This window comes from Solenopsis invicta, chromosome 9 (genome assembly GCF_016802725.1).
Source record: "Solenopsis invicta isolate M01_SB chromosome 9, UNIL_Sinv_3.0, whole genome shotgun sequence".
Taxonomy (NCBI): Eukaryota; Metazoa; Arthropoda; class Insecta; order Hymenoptera; family Formicidae; genus Solenopsis; species Solenopsis invicta.
Window position 1 is genome coordinate 14,948,620 of NC_052672.1, and position 27,971 is coordinate 14,976,590.

Sequence of the window (27,971 nt, forward strand, 5' to 3'; positions counted from 1 at the left end):
CAATCGACTCGCCATGCAAATCGGTGATTTTGAGTCATGCAAGCGTGATTTACGATCACAGCCGGTTGTTACAGCAGCCGCAACGTGTCCCACCGAAACGTGTACGTAACAGATGTTACATGCGGCCGTAAGTAAAACGCGAGGATCCCGTGACGTTAATAAAGGATAAATATGCGATAATAGTACCGAAAAGAGGGAATAATTGCAGTGTACGATATTAGCGCAGTAGTGATTAAAATGACCATTTCAATATTTGCTAATCTGCGTTTGATTCCGCCAGTATTTGGCACAGTACAAACCAGCGACTACTTTTTCAACGAGAAGAGAGAAAGAAAGAGAGAGAGAGAGAGAGAGAGAGAGAGAGAGAGAGAACCCTAAAGAAACATTTTAGCGACTTGTTCGTGACGAACGAGAAAAAGTATTTCCTAAACGGATTTCGGGGACAAGTTAAAGCGTCTTAACCGCAAACCGGTCTGACCCTAACGTAAACCGCAAAGAAAGATCACAAAATAGTGATTCGCCAGACATTTCAACATGACAATTTTATTACCGTTCGCAATATTATCACCACGATAGCCTCCTCGATTGGAATTCAGAAGTGCGTCTTTTTTTATTTTTTTTATTTTTTTTAAGTCGCGATTCGACGACGAAGATTCTCTTTTGGCAGCTTTCTTCTTTATCAAAAAGAAACTTGGATTTTTGGTTTACGATATAGCTATTGCAAGTACGAAAATATGATACGATCGTCGAAAAGTTGGAGACTGTATTTTCAAGACACATGTAAACACACACACGCGCGCGCGATAACTCGCTTCCCTCCGTGCTTTTCCTGTAATGAACGCTTATCGATTTTGCGCAGGATCGCATTGCCTAAAGCCGGTAGCGACACGAAGCTCCTAAAATTAGCCATGAGCGTCCGATTCATCCTGGCCTCGGCCCCGATTCGCCATATAGATGCCTCGTTAAAAGTCATCGGGGGCGCTTTCACGTCGACGAAGGGGGTGAGGCGGGTGGAGAGGAGCGTGTAGTAGGTATAACGCGAGAGATATCGCGTGTGAGGGAACGCGCGCGAGCCTCATGAGAATAAAGTCGAGCGCTGGGCTATTAAGCCGCGCCACGTCGCACCAGCCGAATGCAAAACGGCCATGACGATGCGACGCGCGGTGGACGACGAGGCCGATAGCAGCACGTCCACTGCGGAGTGATCGAACCGCATGCGACTACGTTCCCACGAGCTCACCCCCGTGTCTCGTTTCCCGATCGTGTGCAATGTGCATACGCGGTTGCGGTCGCGTCGCACCGCATCGCACCGCGCTAACGTTGCGCCACACGTGTCGCGAATCCCTCGATAATAAGGAAATCGGTAGGCGGGTGAACGGGTGAGCGGGTAAGCGGACAGACAGGAGCAGAAGCCTCTGGTTGGAATTTCGAACGCGTATTCTGACGCCGCCGTCGCCCACGGGGGACTCTTATCGGCCGGGGATTCGTCTCTCTCTCCCTCCTTCCCTTTCTCTCTCTCTCTCTCTCTTTCTCTGTGTGTGTGTGTGTGTGTGTGGATCGAGGGATGCGCGACGTGCTGATCCTCGTTTCCACAGTGAAACGGACGAGACGCCGCCGTCCGTCGCGAGCGACGGCAGGCTGGCAGGGAACGCTTGATATTTTTCGTCAATATTTGCCGTCTTCCACCGGCGAGGCGGAAATCTTCGGAATTTGAATAATTGGCGGGACGCGACGTAGGCAACATCGCGGTCCGCTGGCTCGGAAGTTGGACGAGGCCTGCGGCATCAGCTGAATACGACGACGGAGGCTACTGCGGGAGATTGCATTGGTAAAACTGCGACGTGCCACGAAGAAACGTGGAAATCAAAACAATTGGCGTGTCACGTCGCCGATTTTTACGGCGCAAACTTGACCGTACTTCACTTGGCGTACCTACTTCAGTTCGCCTCGGCCAACCTGAATTATTATCGACCGAATACTATAAAACGAATGCAGAGACCGTAACGAATCTCAATCAATTTAAAAAAAAGAACGCATTATTAGAGGAATTGTTGGAGAAAATATATTGCCATTTGGATATGATTGAGCCTGATATTTATACTCGAAATATAATATGTCGAAATATAATAATCTCCTTGTACGTATATTTTATCATCGATGATAAATACTATTAAATTATTATTAACTGCAAAATGATATTTTTATAAGAATTTTGAGTTACTAGTGCAAATATACATACAAATTATTCACATTTGTATGAACGTTTGCAGTAAACATTCGATAATTTTATAACAACGACTAATAATTAATCTATTTCCATGTTACCAACAGTAACAATAGAGCAATAACGATATTATATTTGTGATATTAATACTTCTACAAGAATTTTATAATATTTCGTATAAGATTAATGCAGACGCATTAAAACTGTAAACATTATATTTTATCAAAATTTCTATGAAATCAATTGTGTTATTAAATCAGTTGTTGCTTTGTTTTCTTTCACGAGATTCATGAAAAATTCTATTAAAATTTTCATCGCTGTAACTGAGATTAACGAGTTCATTATTTAATTAAAGACATGATACGTGAAAATGCGCTACCGCCGTCGATTTCGAATAAAATAACTGCAGTCTGTATTTAACGCTGCTAACTGTGTTAATCCATATATATCGCCGCAGATAATGCAATTAGTCGGAATGGATTTCGCCCGCTGTTAAAGTACTTAACGCGCAATTCGTTTCGAGCAGACCCCTTGTAAATGTTTGAAACAAAAATCGACTAAAAGCAGAACGGTCTATTTGGCGATAGAGGCCAGAAATATTACATCCGCTACACCCAGAGAAACAATCGGTTTGGAACGTATCTCTCAAACTGACGATTATATATTATTAATCCCGTTCTTAGCTCCATAAGTTCTTGTCGAGCAATCGCAACGATAATATTGATCGACGATCTGACCGGGTGTCCGCTTCGTGGAATAGAATTAAGATGCCTGCGATTAAATCCGTGCCCAGCCTCCGTGCGGCACACAAACGACTAAACCGGTTTATTACAATATCTACCTTAATGGACACGCGGAGAGAAAGCGCGGCTCCCGTATCACGTTACATTCACAAGCATTCGCATGCGAATATCGTGCGTTTTATCGAAAGGGGAAGACAATGACGCGGGATAAAAAGCGCGTGCCACAAAGGTCTAACATTGGCAACGACAACGACAACGACAACGACGATGAAACGGCCTTCCTGCAAGCTTCTTCAACCGCAATGTCGACGGCATAAATTCAGATGTTTGCGGATTATATGGCCCCTCCGACTTATGGGGTTGCCCTCTCTTTCCCTCTCGCCGCGCCGCGCACGAAAGACGGGAAGGGGATACGCTTATTATCTGTACGAGAGCGGGCTATTTATATACCTCGTCTGAAAAAAAGATGGCAATAATGGAGATAATGGCCTGACTTACGGTCGGCGAGGCTATGAAGTTGTCGTACTTTGATACACGAGCGAGGACCGTCTTATCGGTGCGCAGCATCCCCGCGCGCGCGCGCGCGCGCCCGTTTCGCCGTTCGCGGATCGGTCTCTAGTCTCGATGCTTCCTCTCGCACGCACGCCGCCGCCGCCGCGTCACGCCGCCACAGCTTCGAATCGCGATAGTGTACACTCGCCGTTGATTTCTTCGGCCAGTTTCGGCAAAGAAGAAGGTGAAAAATGGCCGCGCGTGGAAGAGCGTTACGGAATCGCACCGGTCTTTCGCGTCGACTCGTATCGCGAGTCGCTTCTTACCGTCGTCCATGTCGGAGAGTAGCTTAAAGTGCACCGAGCGCGCCGGAATTCGTGCTTTTTCTTGTATCCGGATTCCCTGTGACGCGAGCGCGAAGAATTATTGTTACGAGCAAAAAACACGAATGAACCTAGAGACGTTACTTCGACTTTTAGCTTCCGCAGATACGGGGCGACGCGACGGGCGTAAGAGAAAATAGAGGACGACTACAATTGTATTGCTTTCATTTTTCAGGATAATTTGTTCTGCACATCGTTGCTTAAGAAATAATATACTGCGTGAGCGATAAAAACAATTTCACGGCAACAAAATTAAGCCGTCTCTAAAAAAAAAAAAAATGTCAAATAAATGTTTATCATTTATAAAACTGCAATATGTTACTTGATTTATATTGATATACATAAACGATGCCAATTACTTATAAGTGCGTAAGTTACGTTAAAGTATCAGCCAAGCGATATTGATAGCTATATGTAGGTATGTATTGTTGAATAGGCATCGCAAGCAATTTTTAATTAACCGTATAATAAGATATCAATGTATACCGATTTCCATAACGCTGCTCGATTTAGATTGCCGTTGCTTCTATATGATTTGCAAATAAATAATACCGAATTGCAAAATCACCAAATATGCATATTAATGAAATAATCTCTGTGATATATCGCTCCCGCCGATTTCGGGTCACCTCGTGATTATAGCCTTATTGCACATGCATAGAGGTATAACTATGCGGTTTCGCGAGGGCAAACATCGCGACAGATCCACGCGTGAGAGACGGAGTATTATCATTAACTCGATGGACAGTGTGAATGATTGAACTATGGTGGCAGAACTGGATGATGAGTTCCTGACGCGGCACTAGCGTCGAGTATGATGAATATTCTTCCCGGATGATAGCTCGATGGGAAATGAAACGGATCGGTGACACGCGAGCGTGAAATTATAGATGTGCGCGCATCAAGTATTCCAGCAGTCAAAGGTGCATTTATACTATGCGAGCATGGACGATCGAGCACGAGCAAACGAATGCAGTCGCTGTAATGGGAACGGTCATCAAGAGCGAACGAACTCGACCATTCATGCCCGAAACCGGCATTTTGAAACTGCGTATTCGAGAGCGAATGAATCTCTCTCGAACATAAATCCACACGTCGAATTTCAATGAATAGGCCTTCCAACTAGCTTTCAACGCATAGTTACTTAATGATAATTACTGCAATTACTACATTATTACTGTATCGATCATTACTTTTGCTATATTACTATAATTGTCATTCTTAAGTGGCATCAGTACATTTTTATACTAAACTTTTTGTACCAATATACACGAAACATATAAAATATTTTTATAAAATTCCATTTTTTGCAGAATATTATAAATGAGAGAAATGTCACGCTCATAATAAAAATTCCAAATTTTATAAATCACGATGCGAAATAAAACGATAATAAAGTAAAGAACATTGTGACAGGTGTATCGGGAACCTGCGTCATCTGCATGGCATACACGCCTCACAATGCGCGAGTAGTATAAAACAAAATACAAATAAAGCACGATGCTCGCGTAGCGTGAGCGAATCGTAACAACTACAATCGAAACATCGTCTCGCATTTACGATCGGTATACCGGTTGGTTGCCGCATAGTCTCACGGAGGGACGCAAGCGACAAAGGTAGTACGCAGTTTGCGCTCGTAGAAAAACAAAGGTAGGGCGGCAAGATATTCTGGTCACTCGACGAAGCAGGGGACTACCACAACGAATTGGAAGCATCATGGAACCTCTGTTTGTGAGAAGAATGCTTTCTGAAACGGCTCTCAAATTTGTTTTGAACCCGACGAGCCCGACGAGCCCGACGAGCCCGACGATACTATGGATAATGTGGAGCGAATTCCCAGTCGCTGAGAGTTCACAGTACATTGTTAAATAAAGGCTATTGCCATCCAGAGGACACTGATGGATGTTAATGTACATTTGCAACATCGAACCCTCACTGAAATATCCCAATGTTATTCCGCGAATCGAGGTAATTACAATTGGAAAATACCTGCGATGGCAGGCAATTTTAGAATTAGAAGAGTTAAATCAATCCTATTGGAAGGAAAAAAAACAAACTGCGATTGTTGATGGCTGCAAATTGTAAAAAAATACTTTTCAAGTAATAAATTTCTTTGATAATAAATAGGGAAAAATTATTTGATTAGTCTACAAGTTAATTTTCCTAATAGGTTCTTAAAATGTCGAGGCACTAATTAGCTTTTGAGTTGATTGAAAATGAAGAGCTCTTTGCCAACTAAATTCTCCCTATTCCTTCTAAACTGTGATTAAATAACAATATCTTATCGCGTTCATTTAAAGTTCAAGTAGAAAGTAAGTGGTTCAAGTAGATTACTTTTCTAGAATTTTAATTTAATTTTTAATAAACTTAAAACTCCGACCGATACGTTTATTTGCTTTCCCCTCACATGTATCGAAGTCGCATTTTCATCCAATTTATCTCGTCTCGTTCGTTTGCCTCTGTCTAGTTGAAGATAAAAATATCCATCTATTTAAGGAAAAAATTTGCCGATAGCAGATCGATATGAGAACATTCAACCTCGCGAACATAGCGTGCCTTCGCTACTTGTTGCAATAATATCAAAGCAAAGTAATGGATAGCATAAACATGAGGAATTAGAACAGAAAAATTATTAAAAAATCTAGAATTAAATATATTCTTTCTATTATTGACTAAAACTAAAGAAAGAAATGTCAGAATTATATAATATAATAACGAAGCGCGCAAATATTTTTAAAATAGAAGTTAAAATATATTTCAAACATTTTTCAGATACTATTTTTATAGCAATTTGTATACGTCTGTGGCGTATTGTATACGCGAAAAATATATATGATAATATAACCACTTTCTGCGTTAATTCTGCATTAGCGATATTTTTATTATATTAATTAGAATTTTCTAATTTTGTATAACGCCGATATTTTGGTAAATGCTGTAACTTTCCTGAAGCATAAAAGATAGTGTTTTAGGCCTTTATCTCTGTCCATGTCTTTCTCTCTCAGACGCTTAAAAATAACAATGCCCTCAGAAACAGTGTCTCGAGACGTAGAAACAACAGCAGGCGAGTTTGCTGCTCCGATGTTCGCGACGCAACGCCCACGGAATACGGAGAGACCCAGCGCGATCACGGTCGAGACCGTTTGTTTGTATCGGCAAAGGATAAATATATCCCTCGGGATAGCATAGCACAGGCGGATACACTTACTCAGGTCGAAAACGGCTGGATCCGCGTGCCATCGTCAACGATCTGTTCCACGAGAGTTCTGCGATATCACGCGTGCAACGCGCGTCCAATCGTACCGTCGCGGATTCGATATACACGCCCGAGAAGAACACGCTACCCTGCCTCGATCGAACCTCTGTAAATTAACCGCAAACGTCGGACGGTCGTAAATAAAGTAGCAGCGGTCGCCGAAAAACCGGTCCTTACTTTCGATGGCCGATTCGCGGAATCATAAATAAAGATAATCTTAGATTTTATTTTTGTTCTCCTTCCGGAGTGCAATTATATTCAACCTATATAGCACGCTGGCAAGAATGAAAACTGGCGTACTCTGCATAATAATACCACTGAGAGAGTCAATTATAATAGAAATGCCATTAAATTTTTTATTTTTCATCCTTTATTTCATTAAAAACAGATAATCCGACAATTAAAATGAACAAATGCCTTTTTCTTTTTCAATACACCATGACACTTGTCAGTAATAAAAATTAACATTTCTTTATATATTAATTACCTTTCGTATTATAAATCTGTGTATAACTCGATGAAATTTTTGTCTTTAAAAGGCAGTAGAAGCATTCTCATAATCTTTTTATTATAATGGAACAATATGTTTTTATATTTGTCAATAGTTAGTAAAACTTTAATAAAAAATAATTATTGTTAATTATATTAAAAATTTTATTAATTAAAATTATTTAAATTAAATTTGTTTTCGTATTTTATTATCTCAAACCTACTTCAGATTTAAAGGTTTGTTCGAAAAAATACAATCAAATCAATTTCAAACTATCAGAAAATTCACAATATCTCATTTTGATATCGCGGAAGAAAAATTCGTAATGTACGAACTGCTGATATTCAGAAACTGACATGGAAACATGTGAGAACAAAACCCTAAAATATTCAGATTTGTTCTTTATTATCTCTAAGAATATATAGTCACCGTACATGTACAATACACGACGGCATTGATATTTCCATCCAGTTATCGGAAATACCTTGTTATATCGCTAACACGGAGATGCTTTCAGGCCAGACTGATAGAGAAATGCAGCGGCATAACGAAGTAAAGGCGTACAGGTGTAGATATAGAGCACTGCATATTTAATGACTATCATAATGCCTAACAAGTACAAGGAGCCTCAGACATGCAAATTCGACAAAAGTCCCAAATAGATTTCCTATCATCACACAGCAAGAGCGATAACACATGCACGATGGCAAAACTTGACGTATCATCGGAACAAATTATGAAATGGGAAAATAGCTAGGAAATAGCGAGATACTATAATTCATTCATGTAAATATCAGCGAACATAGCCCGACTTAAAATATATCTGCAATTTCAGAGCGGTGCAACGCGAGCTCTCCATCGAAACGAATTCCGTAGAGAGGGACCGACGCGGACAATACCAACTATTTGGTCCCATTCCGCGGAAGTAGATCCAATTTTTGCCCGCAATTTCGGAATCGGATAAAACACCGATATTCGAGGCACGCCGCATTATTGTCTATCCCGTTCCGGGCTCTCCTCCTCATCGACGTCCAAGAGGCGCATTTGGCAAGCGTCATTGTGGAGAACGAGTCGCGCGAGCGGCTGAAAATCCCCGTTGACGCCAGGCCGCGCCGCGCCGCGTCGCGTCCGCCAGGTAACGCGTTTCCGCCCGATTATTCGAATCCCTCATGAATAATACAGGCCCCGCGAGCACGCCAATCGTATCTGCAATTACTATCGAACGAATCGATTAACGTCCCAGCGGTGATGCATCGCGGAATGGCCGTTGATTACGGCCTTTTACGGCGTGTTTACGGACTGTACTTGACTCAGGCGGGTGGAATATGGTCGTGCGATCGTCAGATACGGTGTACGTACACACGATGACTCGCCCGGTTCGCCGACGTCCACCTAGGTCGTCGGCGACGATGTCGTCGCGGGTAGACGCCATGGGATGTGGAGGGCGTCGTTACGCCGCCACGGCGAAATTGCGGTCGAGAGCGGTCGGGGTGAACGGTCGCGATAGAGCTCTCCTTAAAAGCGTGCCACGGCATCCAGTTATCCAAAGCGTTCCTGAGATATTCGCTTCAAGCACCTGTGTATATTGTAACTTATTGCAGCGTTGGGATATGCGCGAGGTCAAGGCGTCGTACCAAAGATGGACAAGACTGTCAGTAATTAAAAAAAATACAGCGATAAAACTAAGAAATTTTGTAAACTTGACACTCTCAAGTTTTGTATGTTTATTATGCTAAATTAGAGAGAGAGAGAGAGAGAGAGAGATACATTTCTTGCAAAATACATTTCTATCTCTTCATTGAAAAAGCTCCATTTCTATGCCATCGTAAATCTGTGCGTAGCTATTGCCTGATATAATGATCATAATAATGAAGCAATCTATTCATCGATTATTCTATCTAAGTACGTAATATCCTTTAAAAAGCGACTATCTTCATCGAGGAACCTCGTAAATGTTCAACCATGTTACCGAAGCGGAAATATAAAAGAGAATTAATCGAGTCGGGCGGCGCCACTAATAGTTGTTTATGAAGGCGGAGACCGCCTTCAATTTAAGTTTCAGAAAGTTCCCCTCTTGCGCGTATCAAGGTCGCTACAATTCTTAAAGGCAGTTACTTCGTAAAGAGATAGATTGATGTTTCCAATGGCGCTCCCTGAATCCGCACATACATCGTGACAAAATAAATATTAAATCAACAAGCTCTAACCGGCTTTAAATCGACAAAGTAATTATTTTTATAAGAAAATAAAAACTTACTAATTATTTATAATATCTACGTGTATAAAACCGCGCAAGAGAAAGAGGGGGAGAGAGAAAAAGATTTAAACTTTTAACTCTCGCAGCCTTGAATACTTTTCACATAAATTGGAAATTTTTAAATTTCCGCAGCATCAAATAATATAACTTTATACAACTTCTCTCTACAAAGTCGATACTCCATCAAAGTATACATAATTTCAACATAAAGGGTGCAAGTCTTTCAGCATAGCAAGCCACAAATTTCCGATGTATGCCGTCGTAAAAATGCAAAATAGCGCGTTATATATTTACTCGTTTACAAAGATGTTCGTTCTCGGCAAAATCGGAAGGATTAAATTACATTAAATGCTCTTCAGGCGGTCGAAGCCTGAAATTCGATCGACTATCATACTCTGGTTCAGGCGGTTCTTTCTCCGCAGATAGGTAGGTAATCGTCCACGTCAGGTCGATCCACGGTAAGACGCAACACCCTCAAATTACCCCGTGAGCAACACGACCTACCCCGTGCCGGATGCTGTCATTCAATCGGCCGCTTCGACGGATAATGCCCCGGTGGATTTAACCACTCGTGTTCCTAGCTAGTCTTTCACAGCGGTGCGCAATACGAGGCCCGCGGGCCGAGAGGCCCCGTTGATGTTTCACCTGATAACATGCCCGCCTTCTAATTTCCTCCTGTTTAAATTTGCAAAGTTGCATCGGTCGCGGCTAATATTTCAATATTATATGTAGTTCTTTGATAAATTATACGAAATATAATATATCAAGTAAAGATATTTATCTACAAGTAGGACGTATTATTTGTTTTACTTTATTACTATTGTTTGTTACTATTATTTATTTTTTATTGCACATTTTATTGTATTTTTATTTTTCTAAAAATTCCAATATTTTTTTTTCATTTTCCCTAACAAATTTCTATTAATTTCAGACTACCTAAAACTTATAAAGTTTTATGTCGTAAAAAATATTCTTGTCGCCAAACTGTTGCAAAACGACGATGACATTATAAATTATGCGATTAAATTGAATTTAAATTGAATATGGCCTACTTCAATATTTGAGTTGTGCACCTCTGAGCTAACCCAAAGCTCGCCTCGCGAGATCACGAGAGAGTGAATCGATGGCGAGGCCGACGAGGAAGCTGGCCGCGATGTAAATCCGCTAAGTGCAGCGCCGCTGGCCATGTCACACTCGCTTAACTCCGACAGAACGAGCACGCTCGTTAAAGCCCAGCTTTACTAAAGAGCCCTCCCTCGTATGATCGATATTTACCATCAATATCACGATATACAAAATTGAATGTGCGTAGATCTATACAGAATTGTCAATACAAAAAAAAATTGTAAAAAAAGACCCATCAGTAAAAAGAAAATATTTTTCGATTTTACAGATTTAAAAAAACTTTTTTATATTCATCTTGATTTTATTCTAGAACAAAATCTTGAAATAATCGACGTTTACCATATATTATGCTGTCATTAATCATGTGCAATTCTTAACTTTATAATAATACATATTTAAAAAAAAAAGATTATTAATATAAAAATTATTTTGCAAAAAGAAAACGCGATAAAATATTGCTAATAAACAAACAAACAACCTAACCACGAGTGAACACGAAGTAAATGAAAATCTCATAACTTGAGAATTACTGTTTCATGTTGTATGAAATCATCGAAACATCGATAGTCGAAGAGTTCTTTATAACGCCTAGTTGGCGAATTGTTTTCGCTGGTCGCGGCCGCAAATCATTTCGCAGTGACAGTTATCGAAAAGAAATACGCTATTTTTCCCGCGAGAAATGAAATAAGGACGCCAATCTAGACACAAGTCGCCGGCATCGATGTCCGCGAAAGCCTTGGTCGAAGTGGTCGCACTTGATAAAAATTAATGGGCTCGTGGCTCACAAAGCTCAGGCCTGGGAGAGCCGCTCGTGAGTTGCAGCAACGCAGAACAAATGCGATTCTCAACACATATAATGGCACATAAAATTCAAAAGCGCGCCGAGAGAAGCAAGCAAGCAGCAGGCCGCGACGGGAAGAGAGGAACCCTATTGAATTTATAGAAGTCATCGTTGTGCGCGGATCTTTAGAACGACGACGCCCCCCTCCCCCCGTTTCTCTTTTCGCGATTTCCTCCTCTTTTTTCTTTTCCTGTCTTATACCCCTTATACCCGCTCGCGGCATCTCAAGAATTCATATAAATCTGAGAAGTTCTCCTCGAAAGTCTCGTCGGCAAGAAGCAACGATGCATGAATAATGCAGGTGGCGTACGTGTTACCACTGTATTTTATTATGGCTTCGCCGATCGCAAACGGGCTATTTCTCAATTAACGAGAATCGGTTGAGGTATCGGTCCAGGCCCTTCTATGCCAATTACAGCGAAAGCTAAAGAAGCTATGGCCTCGCGACCATACGCTTTAATTGAAGCAACGATTAAATTGGTGATTCCATCGTGGTTCGTTTCTACACCGCGAAAAATGGGACGATGCATCTCGATGCGATGCGATGCGATGCGATGCGATGCGATGAGATGCGATGCACTGCGATGCGATGCGATGCGATGCGATGCGATGCGATGCGATGCGATGCGACGCATACGATGGCTCTGATCAAACGGTGCCGTCGAGCGAAAAATTTGCGGGCGAAAGACTTCAAAGCGAGGTTTGGCCGACGCAGTCAAATCATTCCGGGCGGTGCAAGGCGAGCGCGAAGGGGAAAACGTCAAACGTCCAAATTTCACATGGCGCCACGCTTGTGTTACGTCCTTTCATTTGACCCCAGAACCTATTCGTTAACACACCGACCTGCCCGTGTACACCCTATGCACGCAAAAATTTTTGTTGGATTTATTGGCGCCGCGTGTTCGATTAGAATCTCTTTCAAAAGCCGCCATTTCGTCCGATCGCTTCGTTCGAGCGTCAGTCTTAAGCCTATGATCGAGCTTTTTTAAAGCTAGAGAAAATTGAAGAGTTGAAAGAGAAGTGTGTGTGTGTGTGTGTATGTGTGTGTGTGTGGATGTGTGTCAAAAGAGCTAAATGCCTTCCTCACATTCTGGAAACTACTACCTACAGCACCTGAATTATGAAATAAAAAAATTATGAAAAACCGAGTTATATCATTTTACATATCTGAAAATTTTGAAATTTTTTATAACCTTAATTAAAGTGTATTAAAACCTTCGTTATTTCACGTTTTTTCATAAAAATGTAATTATACTACATAATATATTACTATCTAAAAAATAGACAGAAGAAAAGTTTTTTTATTAAAAAAAAAAAAGAATATTAAATGGAAGATACATGTATGTTCTGCTTTCATCTAATTGGTATGCGTATAGATGTATAGGTTCATAGCGTATAAAATCGATCCTACAAAGCTCTCGAGACTACGGGTGCTTTTTCGCAATTGTGTCAGTAATTATTTAATCAATTAGTTTCAATAATCTGAAATTTCAAACAAATTATGTATAATTACAACTTGAAATGTTCTTGAAGTTCATGTTGCGCGTATTTATAACCTGCGGCTCTGTCTACAGTAATAGAAATTCAGTTATATTTCTAGCTACGCATATCAAGAACGCCGCGCCATTGTACTATGGTTTTATTCGGAAAGAATTTTACCCAAATAACCGCGTTCAATTACGAAAATAATAATTGAGTGCGCGTTTTGTATTTCGCCCGCTAATTCCCAGGGATCAAGTATCCTCGCCTGCTTAATCTCGAATTAATTACCTCGAACGGGCATTCATCGTTAGCGAACTATCGCCACCGGACGGCGTGCAAATAAATTTGACTTCCGACATTAAATGCGTATTGTCTGGTGCGAGCGCGGGAGGATGGTGGATATATCTGCATTTAAAACTGGAACGATCTCGAGATTGCCATGACGACGGAAGCACACCACCGGGAAGCCTTTCAACGGTGAATGTTTTGCAAGCACTTGAGAAACCAATCAGCTACCGCCTCCGCCGCCGTCGCTCTCTCCCTCTGCTTCGCCATTCTGGACGGGCACCAATCTTCTGATCTCGGTTAGCAAATTTACGACACAGCCGAGTTGGTGCGTTCCTCGTCGAGCGCTGGTTTCTGCTCGCGCTAAAGTGAGCCGTACTTAATTAATCCAACATGCGCCCAGCTTCTCCAACTCTCCACCCGTTTCTTCCTCCTCCCCCCTCACTCTCTTCCGCTCTCTTCCTAGCCCTCCCCCCCCGTTGTTGAACCTTCATTACAAAATTATTCATTGATTTAGGATAGTTGACAGCAAGTATGCAGAGCGTTAAGAGGAACGCTGACGTAAGTCAATAAAGATAATATCTTAATGCAATATTACAGCATGTTACGTTTTTCCTAATAACTCTAAAACGTTCAAAAAATTTTTTTTTTCATTACTAATATATCATGTAAATGTAGATATTAATTTTCAAATATCAAGTATTGCATTCATTCTATAATAATAAATATACGTCACTGTTTACCAATATCTAATAAATATTTGTGATTAATGAAAAAGATTAACGTGGAAATGAATTTTTCTGTTATCATTTAACGACTACTTCGTTCTTTTATTTTTCTTCATACACATAACTCGTCCGCTTACTTCATTTCTCAAAATCTTGCGATTGCCTCTCTTGTTTGCTTAAAATATAAAGCGATTGTTTATTCATTATAGTAGTATGCGAATGCATTCGAGCAATTGATTCGCGTGCTACGAACTCGTGAGCTCGCCATTGAAAAATAAATAAATTCGATACACGAGAGACAAGATCTCATGAAACATGCACATCCACAGGTGCATTTCTATTTTTCTACGTATCGATACGTGAAATAAAGATAAAGCACGTTTTCATATTCAAGATATTTTTTCGTACTTTTCAATGCTCCAGAAAGCGAGATGAACAAACAGTTGCGCAGTTATTTGGAAGCGCAATTTTGGAGGCAGCATTGATTATAAAAGTATAATAATAAATGATGAAGATGGAAATAAAAAGTCCCTCAATAATGTATCAACAATGTATTAAAATATAATGCAAATATTAAAAAAAAATACAATTGGGTAAAGTCTGTATGAGACAGCAGAGTAGAATTTCCAGTAAGCTAAACAGTTAAGAGATTCAAAGATTCTAGATCAGAAAATTGATAATTATATATAATAAATAATTTATTTGTTAGATATTTTAAATATTTTATTAATTGATGGAAAGAGAGGTGAAGAAAATAATGTTATTTTTAATAGTAAACTGAACAATTTGAATTTGCCTCAAGATTATTTTCTAAAACGTAGATAAATATATAGAATTGGATAAAAATTACTAGGAAATTCTGCTCGTGTTATATTTTATTTCTCAACGCTTATATCCTACTTTAATATTTCACTGCATTTCGCTTCTCGTAACGCATTTGCCCTCGATCCACAAGCATTCGTTGAACCGGTAATCGCGCAGATTGGCGTTGATTCAATCAAAGACACGTATATATGCGGAACAATGCTTACCAGTCGAATCATACTTGCCGGCGTTGAATCTAGATTTCCGTAATTCGATTAACCAATCAGAGAGAGAGTCGATTGTAATAGAAGCACCACGGTGCGCTAATGTTTACGAACCGCGTTTCACGGTGAAGAGGAGCGGCCCTATCGATTCCCGAGTAGATATTCGTCTCCCCTTCTTATTAAGTATTCGCGATAAGCTATCGTTTCGCAAAATGGTTCACGGTCGCGCAGATTGACCTACCGTTTCACCGATCTAGCACAGCCGGCGGAAAATTGACAATATAAATTCAATTATCGTCATAACAGGCTCTAAGTGGAGTAAATCGATAAGCCGGCAGCCAGGCGGCCGAAACGTTCGCGCGGAAAATCTTTTTATTTTCACGGTTTTATATCCGGTGCGCGCCCACGATGACGTAACCGAAGCCGTAACGATCGTTCCTATTTCTACTCCCGCTCCTACCCGCGACGAGTCGCGATGGCTTTCTGAAAAAGAGTTATAACTCGAAACATTCAGATGCATCAATAGCTTTTCAGCTATATATAGGCAAAAAGAGGATTACAATGCAATTTATTTTCCATGTACATTCAACAAAATGCAAATGCGTCGCATTCATACGAATTTTATTATCGTATTATATATGACTTTCGTATACAGTTAAAACATCACATGTGAACGTACTTTATCTCATCGATTTGTCAAATAAAGCGTTATTCGAAACCCGCTTTTTTAGCTGGGATCCAATGATAACTTAAAAATCATTCTTTTTACGTTGCAATTCTATTGTATGAACTGCCGAACTGTCGGTCCTCTTTTCACTTTTTTTCTTCTCCAATACGACGAATTAAATTCGGAAACGAATTGCCCTATTGCAATACTGGATGGAACGAGAGAGAGAGAGAGAGAGAGGGGGGGGGAGTGGAAAAAGGGCGCGAGGGAAGGAGTGTGAGAGAGATAGAAGGAAGCAGGGGAGCATAATTTCGTTTGCACGGTGATGGTAAAGAATGGCAGAACCTGCTGCATGCAATTGCGTAGACTGGTTTATCGATTGGTCGAACGAAATTCACGTCGCCAGGCCGGAAGCCACGCATAAATCGGGTTTATACCGACAGTAAAATCCCACTTGCGTATATCAAAGTAACAGAGTAACACGATAAAATTGGGGCCGGTATAAACTGCCGCTGATATGGAATCGACGTCATTAAATCACCAGATTTGCTAGATTGGCAGTGAATTACTTTATTTTTAACCATTAAACGCCGGAACCGCGGGGATAAAACGAGGATTTTACCCGGGCGCGGTTTCACTCCACTAACTATACACCGCCCGCGGGTGTCTCGCATCGATAGTGATGAAAATAAATCGCATCGACGTTATCTACTTCCGATACATCGCGTCGGTGATCCCGAAAACGTGTTTTGCGCGTGCCCTTTGGCAGTAATTTCGTTCGCGTACAAACGCGCGCGCTGATATTTCCGCATCTAGTTTGATTAAGGTAATCGCAATAAATTGTCAAATAGCAAAACGCAATACGGGGGACCCCTAATGCGGATACATATGGCCTGTTAAACAGATTGCGGCGCGGTGGTTACTTGGTTCGATCACGTTATCTAAATCAACCGTGATAATAAAGTCTCGTAAAGTATAACGCTACACATCAGCTAAACGGCCGTTATATGCTACTCGCGATACACTTTGCATCCCGGCCAAAGTATATAACGACGACAACGACGACGACGACGACGACGACGACGACGACGACTTTGCGTCGAGTAATTAAAGTAGCACTCGGAGCGCGCGCGTCTCAAAGAAACGTAAAAGTCTCAATAAATTAGAGACTCGCCAGCAAGAGTATCCTACTTTTCGACGTTGTCACGTACACTGCGATTGTGTACTCGGCCTAACTAGCCGAACTTTCTTGATTACCAGATACGCGACGGATTAAATATTCATGATGCTTTTACGAGTCGCCCGGCGCGGCGGCGAGCCGAAGTATTCTGTCAATTAAGCATTTAAATCAACCGCGCGCGCCCAAGTTTGTAGGAAATTTTTAAAACTAACTTCTCTCTCTCGCGCGCGCGCCGCGTCTGAAATGCCGGAGATTCCTTAAAAACCCTCGAAAACCCAACCGCCGCGCCGCCGCCACGTCGCGTCGCGCCGGCCGGACAGTTTAAACGTCATTTTATTCTGGCGAAGCCAGAAGATCGCTCGCGCTGCGAATAATTTACTCGCGAAACCACTCCGGGGGACCATTGCCGCAGGTACGAGACGCAATTCCCTGCGGGACTCCAACCGGCCATTGTGTTAGAGCGGGTTGTAGATTATAGTGCGAGTTACCCCAAGTCAAAGCCCACATCCCAAACTCCGTCGTCGAAACTCGCCAGCCTTACTCGTGGACAATATGCCACCCGCGAATAACGTCTAGTCAGAAAAGCTCGTCCGTCGGTTCTGTCCGAATCCGAGTTTCTCTCACTTGTAGGGATGCGTCCATATGTATACGTGTATACGGCATCGTGCAATATTCCACCATCAGACACTTTGACGAATTAGCAACCGGCGACGGCGCGACGCGACGGCGAAGCGGCGACTACTTAGACTTGGCGAAAATTTCATAGGATTCTATAATTTATAAATTCACGATATTAGAACTGTCGCTAAATAAGCCGCAAAATTTATTAAATTCTGTTAAAGTTCTTTTGCAATTGAATGAGAAATAAAGTTGCATTACCCGTTTATATCACTAAAGCTTCAACTTTTAAGCGCGCCCAAGTTTCTCACTTTTTCTTATTTGAGTGATCTAAATGTTTTTAAACTCTTCTCTTAAAGTAAGTTTAAGAACATGAGACAGAAATGAAAGAGAGCAAGAGCTTATTATTAAAATTATTAATTAAAATTTAGATTATATTAATTACACACTTTTATTTAAATACAGCAACGGTATAGGTACTGCAAAGAAATAAAATCAAAAATGCAAAGTTAGACATTTATGTAATTAAGCTTGTAAAAATTAACAAAATTTGCAAAAATCTTTCATCAATTAACATCAATAAACTTTCGCTTCTTATTACAGCATTGTCTAATACCAGTGGAACACATATAATGCTTAGCATAGCTTATAAATCAATAAAAGCCGATTGCACCAACGGGTGCTTGTGATCATAGTTAACCAAAGTTTCTTTCTCCATCGATATTACGTCTAAAGATATAATCTAGGAAGGGACTAGGGAATCGCTAACTATAATCTGATAACATAGCTGTACCATTCATTCGTGTTAATACTACGCAGTGCATCTAGCACTCCCTTGGGGCTATGAAGCTTAACCAAGGCTGTCCCCGCAACTCATCCCAAGAAATAGACGTTGCAGTCGACCCAGCACAGTCCGGCTAACGCGAGTTATCGACAATCCCGACAAAGCGACGATACGACCGTGACGTTACCGATAACCAGCGACGATTATCGATAATTGTCAGCTCTCTCTCTCTCTCTCTCTCCTCTCTTCTCCGGCTGTAAATTGAACTCTCGGCCACTCACGGCAACAAGTGCCAATTACAAAAGGCCGCACGAGATGCCGTTTACCCGGTTTACGTGTCGACCGGCGTGGCCGGTACCTTAATCTGGGATCGAAGATCGCCCTACCGGAGAGGAAGCGAGAGAGACAGAATGCCTTCGTGCCGACCTAACCCAATCTCGCAGAAGGCTGCGAAATTCGCTTATGGCAAGTCACGCGATTCGCCGATGGAAATCGCCCGAGGGGCTAATGCCATTAAGCGTCGTTTCCTCGACCGGCGCGATTAAGCGCGGATTTTTCTGCGCGAACGTGGATAACGCGCGCGCAACGCTCTCCGGGGGATTTTAATGGGACGACGAGGGTACGATCGTCGTGTCTCTCACCCGCGATCCTCTTCTGTCGGACGTGATCCTAGCTGAGATATCCTCTCTCGCCTTTCGTCGGACAGAGAAGAAAAAAAATAAAAGATAGAGAGCGAGAGAGAGAGAGAAAGAGAGCATACCGGCAACGACTCAATCGCGCGAGGATAGAAGTTTTCACGATTCAGAGGCTCGACGATCGGCCGATGCGGAATTTTCATCCGCTACCGGGTTTCCGTACCGTAAACCGCAATAATGGAACGTGACGAATTTCACGTTACGACGCAGTCTCGCGCGCGCGAGCGAGCGACACGAAAAAAAAGCGATGAAAAAAAAGAGAGAGAGAGAAAAAAGAGCGGTCGCGCATGGTTTTGTGCGAACTCGCGCCCCGGCAACGTGAACACGAGGCACAAAAACTTCTGTGATTTTTGAGGGAACAAAGCGTGCGCGCGTGTCCGTGTGGTGCGTTGTTTCGCGAACGAGAACACCGTTCGGTTCATAGAGAAACGTCGATGTCGCGAATAGGAGCTTTGAAGGGAGCTAATAGCGTCGTTTAGCCCGGGGTGAAATTTGAATCAGAGGGGGAGGAAGCGAAATTGCCCGGCGAAAGAACGCCGTTCATCGGCATTTCATGCAATGGATTGTTCCACTACAATAGGGAACAATGTTCAATTACAGGACTTGGATAAGCTGTTCGGACCTGATGTTGCATTTTAGTAAAACCTGTATAAAAAAAAAAGATCTATTTCTCAATATGTAATTTAAAGTCAAAAGCATTTTTATATAATAGTATTAATTTATCCTTTTCTTCTAATTTTTATCTCAAAATATTATATAATATATCTATTTACTATGTGACGTTACTATTTGAGTAAAGACTTATGTAATAAAACAAAACCTGCTAACATTTATGAAAAAAAATTATTACATATTTCTATAAATTTTTACAATGTATATTGCATATTGTTTTCACACATAAAAATAAAAATAATATTTGCGTAATTCTGTTATAGATTTAGAGAGTTTCGAATATGAAATATGTTTCTTTATTTTTTTTTAAACTATGTAAATGTCACCGACAATCAATTTTTAGCCACAAAGAAATGATTCTAATTTAACAAGAAACTCATTTTTCTATCTTGGTAATTTCTTTCTTTTATCTCTTACTTCTTTCTTTTTTAATCACGGTTTCAGAAGAAACAACTTTTAACAGTTGTAACTCTTCTATTTTGTTACTAAAAGTACGATACGACAACACGAGCTGACTACGTTCAATTCAGAAGTCGTTTTACGCGTCGCGCACCGATCGCCGACCGTTTGAGAGTACAAACTTCGAAATCATCCCGTTCGTTCGCACGGGATTTCGAACGAGTTCGCGGAAGTTTCATCGCCGATTGGGAACAGAATTGGCGCTCGCTCGCAGAATCAGCCTCGCTATTCTCGCGCGCAACTTGTATCGCTGTCTAAAGGAAGAAAATCAGAGTCCTCAAGACCCGACCGAACGACTTTACAAAACGATTGCGAAAGATTATGAGACAGCTCAATAAGAAAACCCGAGAAGGAGCCTACGTTTCGCGAACGCATCGCGCGAACACGCAACGTGTTCCTCCGGTTGATTGCAAAACTTCTTAAGCGGCAACGACGTAAAATTGTATGCGAAAACCAGCGGGCGGATTTTCGAAAAATAATACACTCACGCGTTGGAAAGTTTATTACAAAACTCTCACGCAAGAATAATAAAGCAATACGTGCTTCATCTAGAGCGACAGTAAAGTAAAATAATGTTTGACCAAGTGTGAGTGCAGCGAAAAGTGACGAGCCTTTCGCCACGTTTTGAAAAAGCAGCATTACTTATGTAAGTTAACTTGTTAGTTAAATTTAATCGCATTTAATTAAATACTGTTGAATAAATCCAATCGAATGAGGCGAATTATTGTTGAATGACGCGTTGATAACGAATCCTTCTTCTTGATGCATTTGAAATTGACGTTTCTTTGACGATAACGGCAAAATGGAAAATTCAATTACATCATTATTTAACGTTAAAACGGGATTCAATTAAAATTCTTTTAACTCTATCGTATTGTAACGGGGGAAAATTCATTATTTACTCCATACAAAGAACGTATTTGTAAGATTAGCCACTGTTTAATCGAAAAGTGTCATCCCGTTCTGTGTAATTCCCTCCGACGAGACAGACCATTCTTTCGCCGCGATTCCGGCGCGTCTCGTGCAAATTGAATCTAGAGCTTGAATTACGCAGATAACGCGAAATTACGTTGTCTCGCCGGACGGTCCCGGGCGAGCCTTCAGCGCGCGGGACATAAAAGTCGAGTACGAAATTCCGCCACGCGTCTCGGCTACGATCGTGGACGAAGAGAATGAGGGAACGAGTGAGCCACGAAACTGCCGTTTAAACGAACATCCGCGCGGTTTCTCTAGTCGAATGGCGTTGTCGGGAACGCGCTGAAACGTTACGTAAATGCACACTGCATTCCCGGACCTCTATCGGCTATAAATCTTATCGCCATTAAAATCAGCATGTACATCTCTCCGACGACGACGGGAGCTCAGTCGTGGAACGCCTGTCAATTTCAGCGCCGTCACTTTCCTGCCTATTCCCTTATTCTCATTCTCTCTCTCTCTCTCTCTCTCTCCCTCTCTTTCCAGCTTGTACCCTCGTGAAAATCGTCATAAAGTCGCACCCTTCGGAGGCGAGTCGGCTTACGCATTACATAGGCACGTACCTTGGTACGTACGTGCGCGGATCGATAACTTGCACGTCGTAACTTATGCCGCGCCTCGTATCCCGTCATCCTCGTTTTCGTCGTCGTCGACATCCTCCCCCCGTTCCTCCTTCTTCCCGCCGCGGCCTTCTCGCGTCGCGATCGTGATCGCGTGAGAGCTTTTCAACACGGGACACGGCATTATTGTGCTGCCACAGCAGTAGCAGCAGCAGCAGCAGCAGCCACTGTCGGTGCACGCGTACATCAGATCGTGCGCACGGAATCCCACCGAATCAGAAAATAATCATCGCAGCCACGGCTCACGTGCGCGAGAGATAGTCTCACGTTCTCTCATCGAGGGTAGAGCGAGGTCCGGGCACAATTTTCACGGTGGTATTAAAAGTCCGGGCACGTTGCATCCCCGTCTCGGGGTTGTCGCGCCGTCTGCGAGAAGCTGGTTAGCGACTTTCTTTTCGCCATCCTGCTGCCCTTCTCCGATGGCTACGACGAGAATCGTCCGCGTGCAAATACAACAAACTCGTATCTCTGCGACGACGACGACGACGACGACGACGACGACGACGACGATGACGACGGTGATTTGTGTATCCCAACGCGTATAACGGAAGCCGTGAATCGCGCGCAAATCCTCATCCATACATACGCGCAGAATCTCGAAATAATTCTGAGAGCTCCATTTCCTGTATCTTACACACACTATACATTATTACGCCTTTAAATTATTAAACATTTTTATTTGACGTGAGACGATATTTTAATTAACGAGATAAGCTGTTGTTTCCACATGAAACGAATTATTTAATTACAATAATGTTATATGCCGAATTTGTACAAGAGATCACAGCAAAATTACGCAACATTTGGTTGATTTATATAACTCTGTTACGTACTGTTACGTAATAGTCATGTAAACTATGGTACAATTCACAATCCCCGGAATTGGAAACAAAACGGTACAGTTTGATCCAATTTGATATTGCAAGGTAAACATTTTAATCGGCTTTTACCTGTCTATGATTTATAGGAATATCGGATGAAATACAACATTTTAAGAATCATAAACAAATAAATAAGTGGATAAAAAGATTTATTTAGCGATTTGTATTCCTATTTCCTTTTTAAATTTGAAAAACGATATAGTAAAACGCTGATTTATACGCATATGTACGTACACACGTACACGTGTATACGCATGTGTATGATTATATTAAAGAAAAATACTCTTTTACTACGAAAACTTTTCAAGTCACATTTTATCATCGTAAAGACGCATTACGAACAAATTGCACAGCAATTACATCTGTCAAGCTTGCAGTTATCGACTCGATCCTACAGATAGAGCACCGGCAGTAGAAACAACAGCTCGCTGAAGAAAGAGCACTCGAAATGATCGCGTCTTAAAATCGCCAGCAGACCTCGGCCGGCAGTTTCCCCTCTATTTTATACTTTTACGACGGAGGGCGCGACTATTCCAATAATCGTAAAAATGAGGCAACGTCTCGGAATAGCGCCGCGGGCCAAGATACGCGTCATTAGGCGTGCGGCATTCGCAAAGTTAGTAGGAAGAGTCGCGGGTGTAAGCCGTACCAACGTAACGGCCGGTCGTAACGATAACCGTATCAATGCTAAAACTCTCGAGTGTTCTCCGAGCGCGAGATGAAAAGGCAAATCCGAAAAGAGCAACATCTGGATCGTCGCTGCATTATTACACATTAATTGTGTGTACAGATTCTTCAATTCAGCAGGAGAAAACGCACAACACGGATTTTCTCTCCCTTCGCGGGAGCCGATCCTGCGAATATCAACGCGACATTATTCTTTCTCAATTACGTGGAAAACTGTTTTTCACTTTGATACGATTTTATACATATACTTTTATTCGCTCGATATTTATTGCGCTCGCTTAATTATCGAGGCGAATGTTTAAATATAGAGAAGCACGCGATACGTCATACTGGCTCTTCTTTATGACACATTCCTAATTGCATCGGTAATGGCAACGTCGACACCTAATTATTGTGAAAAAAAAACCATGATCGAAGCTAACGAAGTTGCCGGAGGTAAGTTGAGCGAGAGATCGTCCCGAGATCGGTATTGCGATACTATCGTGAGTATCCGTAATTATGTGCGATCGGGGAAACGCAGCAAAACGAGCACGCACGTACGAGGAATATCGAGGATGCTTAATTGAAGCCGTGCCTGGTGTACAGAGCGAGTCAACGGATGTTTTACTCCGGACGGGATACGGGCCCGGCTTTATACTCCGACGGATTCTTAAATCTTTCGCGAATTACGTGACGCGAATCGTCGTGGAGGCAGGCGCGACGATGACGACGACGCGGACGCGACGTGTGACGCGCGTTGCCATACGCCTGATTTCGCATCCTAGTCGCGCCGATTCGATCATTCGGCCTCTTCTCCTCGCGTCAGTCAACCTCTTTGCCGGCGTCGGACACGTAAAGTGGAGGAATTGCGCTTCCGGAACTACTCTTTGATGTGCGTCGCGCGATCGGCTCGATTGGCCGAGCGTCCGTGAATTCTATTGGGGATTCGTTCGACGAGAGGGGCCGAAAATCGAGAGGCCGAGTGAGTCCTCTCTCGACGGTATTGGCAATGCGGCGCGTCACCCCGAGGGATGTTACCGAGAACTCTCGACGGGTGCGATCGTGACGTTTTAATTTCAGTGTTGAGGAACGAGGTGTCGGGATTGCTACGAGCTAGGAAGAGAGCTAAACGCTAATGAATATAATCTCGCGCACCGCGCACCGCGCGCCGCGCCGCGCCGCGTAGCGACATCGAAAAAAATGTAGACGTCTGTAATCGAACGCGAGTCGCGACCCGCGGCGTACCTTCCTTCTCTCCTTCGCGGAACACGGTATTTTTATCTTCACTCTGACACTCCGCTATAACTTAATATGTATTTCGAATAGCCGAGCTAAGCTCGGAGAGCGCGCGAATTATCATGCCGCGAGCGCTAAAACATCTGGTCCCGACTCGGGATAGGTAATTACGCGGTCATTCGGTAGATAAACCGGTTAAATCATCCATGTCAAACTATCTTCGGACTGGTTATCTCCGTTCCTCCCCCTCGTGTCCCCGCTTCTTGTTCCCCGCTTCGCTTCGCCATTATCAATCCGGTCCCCGATCCTCTCGGCTCGACCAGAACGCGGTCGCGCTGCAATTTAAATTCTCTTATTGAGGACCGTTAAGATCCCTCTCTCTTTCCCTCTCTCTATCTCTCCCGTTTTCTTCGGCCTAAGACGATCGAACGACATAATAATCGTTTAAGGTCTATCAATAAAATCAAAGCTCGTTATGGAGCTTAACGATGCGGACGTATATAACGCGAAACGATGGCGTTGACCGCGTTGTCTTGTGATTGCTCCGACGATTATCGTCAATTATTTACTATCTACTCTCGCCGTAACAAGTTTAATAGTTTCGTCATTTTTGTTACGTTACAAGCTAGGTAATCCATAAACACACGAAGGAACATATAGACGCTATACAGCACGTTTGTTGGCAGCACGTAGAAAGCGTATCTATACCGCAGAAGCAAATGAAAATTGCATGAAGTCTACGTATATGTATTCCCTTAACTAAAGTAAACGCAACCGTCTTAAAGTTGTGTTTCACGTGATATCTTGGAAAATTGATTTGCATAAAGACGAAATATGACTTCTACCGCGCGGAAACTTGAGAGAGAGATTCCGAGTAAGCTGAAATATTATATAATTTTTATATAATTGTTTTTAATTTTTCTGACGCACAATTATCGGAGAAGAGCGCAAACGTTATTGCATTAGTTCTGATGATGCAAATTAGCCAAAGATATAATAGACTACAATTGCAATCACAGGACCGGAAAGGGTCAAGTCACGCGATTTCACGGACGCGATCTATTTTTACAAAGCTTAATGGATTAATGGGGTATTCTGTCAATTGGATAATCGGGTGTACGTAGGTAGGGTTTGCGAATTGACATCATTTCGAAGCAAATCGCTTGACGAAATAATCGTCGTAATGGGCAGCCTAGCTGAGTTATCAAAAAGTTCCTACCGATTTCAATACCGTTGAAAACTCTGGAAAACGATTTCGTCCTATTTCTCGAATAACCCCGTCATTCGACGAAACGCTGCAACAGCTGGAGCTCGTTAAATGTATTTTGAGCAGGCATGTAATAACAACGTGTTATTGTTCCACGCCGGTGTGAAAACGCGTCCGGTGCACGCGCCAAACTAAAATTACTGCGTAACCTTGACAAAAGATTCCAACGTGCACGATTTCACGCAGTGGGTATAATATTGCAAATCTAATTAAATATTGTACTTAGTTAGATGCAATCATCTGTCGTCTACATCGATTTATTAATCAAAGTAGAACAATGACCATTATGTTACTCTTAATTTAATTATACTACAAAAGAGAGTAAGAAAGAGAGAGAGAGAGAGAGAAAGAGAAATATAAAAAGTTTTTATCACAATCCTTATATACTTCAACACACGTTATTTCAAAATAATCAATCTCTTTCGACAAGAAGATAAAAAAGATAGAGCTCTTTTTAATTCTCTTATCCTGTCATTACTCTTTATAGACAATATTTCAAAAGCACTATATAATATTTTAATAACATACTCTGAAAATTAATTAAAATCAAAAATCCTAAACAAAAGTGTCGAGATCGTAACAGCTTTTGAATTGTAATCAAAGTTGGCCGATGATATCGCCCATACGCTCAAGTTCGTAATTGCATTACATGAGTACTATTTTATCGTGCATAGTATTTTAAATAAACTATACAAAAAAATCTTTCTTATCCTACAACAAAATATTTATTGATTAAAATGCCTTTATTTTGTTTCAGGTGTATAAGTTACCAATAAATGTGAAGAAACAGACTATAAAGAATAACGTTAAAACTCGGAGTATTTCAATGATAAAAATGATAATCATTTTAGCACATTTTCTAATAAATATATTATTTTAAATACGCTATGTGATTGTGAAAAAAGATATTTCTTATTTAATTTACATTAATGACATGCATATACAAAAATTTTTGACTATTGTTTTCTTCCATAACAATTTATACAATATTTAATCCTGAAAGGATTATAGAGAAGCCAAACACAGACTTCAAATTCTATTTTAAAAATATTTTAGAAAAAAAATAAAAAAAATAAAACGCACGCAAATATTTTAACAATGTTTCTCTACCGAGTTTTATAGATATTAATCAATATTTATTTTTTACATAAATACATACAATATATAAATCCTGTCAATATATATCCTGTTCTCTCCGTCCATGAGATATGAATGAAGAAATGTTCTAAACTGTCAGTACTTTTTATATTTTGAAATGTCAATATTTTGTAATTGTTATAATTTTATTTTTTTGTTTCTTTTTTATTTACTAACACAATAAATTTAAAAGTTTGAATAGTTTTGTTATAAAATTTTTTAATAAAAATGTCTAAATAATATTATTAATAAATAATATCTTCAAAATATTTTTCATTTGGTTTTTTTAAAAATCTCATAGTTGTGATATCATTATAATACGATGATTTCGTAAATTCCATGTTAAATATTATTTTTAATATTATTATCAATCTGTTTTATTGTTAGTTTATCCATTTTACGGTGAATTTTTCTCTTAGATTTCTAAGAGAAAAATTTCTCAGTAATACTCTTTACTCCAATTTTTCACACAACATATGTATTATACATAACACATGTATCATGCATGTTTGTTGTTTTTCCAAGTCCATTGCCGCAAATTAAAAATTAAAAATAATTTGACTCACCGGTACGAGATGCCACGCGGTAGAGAAATTGTAGCACAACTGCGTTAATCTCTAAAATATAAATACATTCTTCAAAAAATTACCGCCCAAAATAATAAATATTTTAAAAGTAAGCATGGCACGCACTGACTTTTTTATTTATCCTTTTTTCAAGTAATAATATTTAATAGGATAATTATGTAATCAAACAAAAACAATTTTTTGCACACGCGAG

The 27,971-nt window shown here is 41.1% G+C and overlaps 1 protein-coding gene across 2 annotated transcripts in view; it reads right to left on the minus strand.

The window, feature by feature from the left end:
• Positions 1-27,971, minus strand: part of LOC105201914 (histamine H2 receptor-like) — a 168,027-nt gene that overhangs the window by 75,326 nt on the left and 64,730 nt on the right. Inside the window, exon 4 of one of the 2 annotated variants that reach the window (XR_005575619.1) lies at positions 623-27,808. The exons of the other annotated variant lie outside the window; for it this stretch is intronic. The gene's annotated coding sequence lies outside the window, so the exon portion shown is untranslated. Of the gene's footprint in view, positions 1-622; positions 27,809-27,971 lie in introns of those variants that run through there. 2 annotated transcript variants of the gene reach the window in all.